Source organism: Tyto alba, unplaced genomic scaffold (assembly GCF_018691265.1).
Source record: "Tyto alba isolate M040663 unplaced genomic scaffold, T.alba_DEE_v4.0 Super-Scaffold_41, whole genome shotgun sequence".
Lineage (NCBI taxonomy): Eukaryota > Metazoa > Chordata > Aves > Strigiformes > Tytonidae > Tyto > Tyto alba.
In genome coordinates this window covers 3,073,069-3,077,828 of record NW_024881317.1, presented here as the reverse complement: position 1 = coordinate 3,077,828, position 4,760 = coordinate 3,073,069, and the positions used below count along the sequence as shown (strand labels likewise).

Here is a 4,760-nt window from a genome sequence, read left to right as displayed (position 1 = left end):
GAAATCACTGAAATATCAGGGTTTCTATTTAATAAATTAATCTTGTTATAGCTGTTACAGCCTCCAGTTTGCCTGAGGAAGTTATTGCACCCTATAAAAAACCCCAATGAGTATTGTTTCAATGACTTGGGAAAAAAAAAAAAAAAAATTATGGGGAACTGGATGGTTCCCAAGGTCTGGGAACAGGAGGAAGGGTATTTTGCCACATCAAAGCCATCCCAGTTGTTCCATCTGACAGCTCTCTAATGATCTTAATGAGCAAAGTTTTATAGTCTCAACCTGGCTCCCCAGATAATTGTAGAGCTTCACAACATGCATCGCCATGCTGAGCACAGCCAGCCAGCTCTGTTGGCTGTTTCTACAGTGAGTGAATTGGCTACAGAAATCTAACTGCCTTCTTCATTCCCCAGGGCTGATCTTTTGAATCCAAATTAGAAGATGATGGGACATGTGATAATGCTTGCGCTGCTGTCGTTGACATTGCATTTGTCTGGTAGTGACACCAACATCAAACAGATTTTGACCCTAGATAGGAAATAAAACCCTGTGGCAGGGTGTAGTAAGAGGAAGAAGATTTTGAGCCATGTCTCAGAAATGATATCTTGGCCAGCAATTATCCTGGAGCTGCCAGTATTATCTTGCTCATGTCTCTGGAGGCAGCAGACACAGACAAGGAGATGTGCATTGAGTCCAAAATGGATGCAGGAAACTGATGACTTCATTTTGACAGTCATCACAAGAAACACCAAGTCATCGAGTCTGTTGCATTCAATTCCTGTTCCCAAAGCATACTGAAAGCTTTCCTTCCTTTCTGCTTACTAATACTGTCCTAGTGAAAAAATGTCTCCAGAAGATGGTTAATTTTTGTAGAGCTGCTCCCTTCCCACTCTTTCTCTGGTGCTGCAGAGATCCCTAGAGAACAACAAAACCAGGATGGGGTTTGATTCTGTATAGGTCCTCATTCAGATCCAGGTCCTTTTTTACTCCAGTTCCAGGGTTAATAAAGAAAAGGCTGATATAGAAAATAATTTTCATTGGGTCCATTTCTTCTTATATATTATTTTCTTCTTAGAGCTGTAGAAATAGAAAAAGAATATAGCTGATGGTGGAGTTCATGTGAGTCATCAACAGAAAAATTCCTACTGACTTTATACATTCTCATTAGTCCTACCTCTGGCATGGAACTACCTGAAAAATAGAACTCCTTGTACATTGCAGACCCTTTAATTTGGAGCAAGGTTTTAAAAAGAGGGTTTTTTTGTTTCAGTGGTTGAATTTTATACTTGAAGGGGTTTTTTTTTGACTGACATGTCAAACCGGGGGTAGTGAGTGCTAAGAGTCTGCTTTTCTCTAATTTAGCAGCTGGATTGGAAAACTTGAATTATCTCTGCATAATTGCAATGATTCATGGATTGTTAGAAAATTGCAAAGTATTGATTAGATTTCCCCCTTAGGAAATATTTCTGCTCTGATAAAACAGAGTAAGTTCTGGGGCTTTGCTTTCGTCCTTCCTGCCTGCTGCCCCGGGGAAGCTAGTGGCTCTTTTCATCAGGGAAACAGGAATTTGGGTCAACAGCCATTCGAGTACAGTTTTGAATTATCACAATTTCCAATTCCAGATCTTTCCATGAGCTTTCCAAAGCGTGAACAGGGATTTCAGAGCCAAAAAATCTGGCACCAGCAGCAAATACCAGCCATCCCTGTTTCACATTCTTCTATATCCCTGTCAAATACCACTTGTGGGTTCTGCAAAGAGACCTTGTCCTTGTTGTGAGTATGCTACAACCACCAAAAGTGGTGGCAAATTTTCTGCTTTACTAGGCCAGGACTTCTCTCGGTGTCTCAGGAGTCGGTGGCAGGAGGGAAGTGGGAAAATAAAGTGAGAATCAGGTGTGGGGAGAGTCTGATGCACAGCACCTGGGGCTGAGCAGCTCAGAACTGATAGCTCTGACACACATGTGCACGTTAATGGTGCTGCCGAGGCAAAAGCTGGGGCCTTTTTGGCAGCTGCTGTATGAATTTCCAGAACAGAACCATAAATATGCAGTTATGAGTGTGACCTCTGCTTCTTTTCTTTGCTAAATTGAACATCCAAGGGCCAGCTGAGTATCGTTCCTTGTCTCTGCTCCAGTTGCTTGGAACGTGCTGCCTCTGCAAATGGTTGTGTCTAAGTACAAACTGAAGAATTACGAGAGCGCGCTAATTCAAGGTTTGCAATGAATTTAGTGTTCCCACAAGGATGACACTAATGGCAATTATTGCAGCAGAAATGCCAGTGCTGACTGACTGTTCTCACATTAAAAGCTGTCAGTCGAAGAGCACACAATTCTCTGTTATTTCAGGCCTGACCTCTGCTTTTTGGCCATGTTTCATGTGCAGGGGAGGTGTCCCAGCCCATCCCGTAACTACAGCAGCATGCTCTGGGAGGGGACACAAAGAAAGAGCAGAGCAGCCAAAAACAGTCTGCGCTGACTGCGACATTTCCTGAGGGTTTGTATATTCTCATCTGGGGCTTGCTTGAACAGGAACAACATTAACCCAGGTCTGAACAGAATATAAGATTTTAATTTCTGGAGCTCCCTGCTACTCCAACGTTATCCTCGCGCCCTGCTGCCTGTTGATTCTTGTTTAGATGCAAAGTTCTTTCTGCTGTTTCAGTTTTCACCATGAAGAACCTGATTATAAACGATCAAATGCATTTGAACAGGCTTAGTTAGAAATAACCCCTGCTGCTGGTCATATACATGGCAATCTGCAGAAATTTTCATGTTACAATGCATGATTGGTGAAAATGTCTCTGCTTTGTAATGTCTTAAGTTCAATAAGTGGTAGCGGTACAGCAATGTAGGGACCATGATTTTTAGCTCAGCCAGAAAATACATTATCCTCACTTTGTGCCCTAAAGTCTTGCATAGGACGAGTCAGTTCCAGATGAGGAACATCTGCAATTTGGTGCAAGAGGAAGTAACGCTTACACATATGAAAAATATAAATAAAGGGTGTTTCCAGGCTCACAAACAAAACACAAAACACAAAAGGGAGAACAGCTTTTTTACAGGAGGATAGCTAAAAATACTTAATCTGTGTTATTTTTATTTTTTTTAGAACTAATAGGAATTCTGGAGGATGAAGCCAGGCCTGAGAAACGTCAAGTGACAATAGATTTTTAACAACAAAGTTCAATGGAGAAGTGCAAATAGGATGTGAGATGGAAACCTTAACTACAGAGTTAAAATATACCCCGGCCTCTACACACACAAGTATCTATTATCAATTTTCATGCACTACTCAATGCAGTGGGATTGAGAAGGGCAGCAGGAGCAGGACGAGCATTTTCAGACTCAAGATTTTGGGTGTTCTGGAGATAAACAGGAAGGATCCCAAGACAATGCAGGTGTCTACAGACCTGGCCCTACCGTTCTGGAGTGCTTGCTGCTCCTGTGAGGTCTGGCGTTGCGATGCCCTTCTGGAACTGGCACGTGCCATTATTGCCACGGGATACGAGGAACGGAGTCCGGGGGATGTGAAGCTCCGGATGCTTGTCGGGTTTGCGTGCCTGCGGGAAGCTGGAAGCGCACGAAATGCCGGGGCACAGCGGGAGCTGGTGGCAGAACATGGGGTGAGCCCAGACAGACCCTGGTGCTCTTGACCTCACCCGCGTGCTCCTGCGGTGTGACACATAGCGCTCACACATCGCGTGTCTTTGTTATTGGCGCTTTCTTTTCCCGGCTCAGAAGTTCTGAGGCAGCATGAACTATTTATTTTTAAATGCAGAGGATCACGTTGTGGTTCATTATTGTTCCAATAACCGATGCGCAGCGTTGCTGCCGATGCCTGGGGGTTGCTTTCCATGCACGGGAACGATAACACAGCCATGGACTGCAGAGATAGTGAATGTACTGGCAAGCTAGTGGAAAAACAGCAGTTTTAAGGGCTTTGGTTTAATTATCTGGACAGAAGCGCTATTTTTATCCTCTTCTATTTAGGTCTCAAGCCTGTGCTGTGGGAATCCGATGACAAAGCTGGTGTCTCCCACGGCACAGGAGCAGACAAGTGGGGACCGCCTTTTGGGAAGGGAGAAGCGGGGTGGGCAGGTGCTCGTGGCCTCTTTGCACGTCGTGAGCTGGAAGAGCGCGTTGGCATCTCTGATGTCGAGCTCCATCGACCTCACAAGCCCCTCTCGGGCCAGTTCACAGGGTGGATCTGTGAGATCTGCGTGGGCAGGGCGGGGTTTCCTGCCAACTCGCCCCAATCAAACTCCGCCGTGGCCGTGGGCAGCTGTGGGGTGGGAGCCATCACCTGCGCGTGGAGGAGGGAGAATCGCACCCACACCGTGGCTGGGCGCCGGAGAAGGGAAGAGGTGACGCGCGGCTGTCACATCTTTGTGTGTGGACGCGGGGAGCGAGTGTCTGGACATGATTTGGGCAGAGAAAGTCAGGGGGGATACAGAAAAAAAAAATGAAAAGTGTAGGTTCCACCGAGATTTGAACTCGGATCGCTGGATTCAGAGTCCAGAGTGCTAACCATTACACCATGGAACCGCTCTGCCACCACCCCCTCCCCGCCGGCACTAGTCCCTGCCCCGCCGCCGCCCGTCCCCACGGCCGTGACCGCGGGGGAGGAGCCCACGGGCGTGGGGGTGTGTGTCCGTGGGAGCTCCGCGGGCCGGAGACCCCCATCCGCGGCACCGTCCCTTTAAGTCCGGAGGGTGGTGGTGGTGGTGTGGGGCGTTGGTTCCGCCCCGGAAGCAGTTCGGCGGT

At 46.8% G+C, this 4,760-nt stretch overlaps 1 non-coding gene across 1 annotated transcript; it reads right to left on the bottom strand.

The window, feature by feature from the left end:
- Positions 1-4,469: 4,469 nt before the first annotated feature.
- TRNAQ-CUG lies at positions 4,470-4,541 on the bottom strand. Its single transcript has one exon. It is a non-coding gene; the product is annotated as a tRNA-Gln (tRNA).
- Between the last annotated feature and the right edge of the window lie 219 nt (positions 4,542-4,760).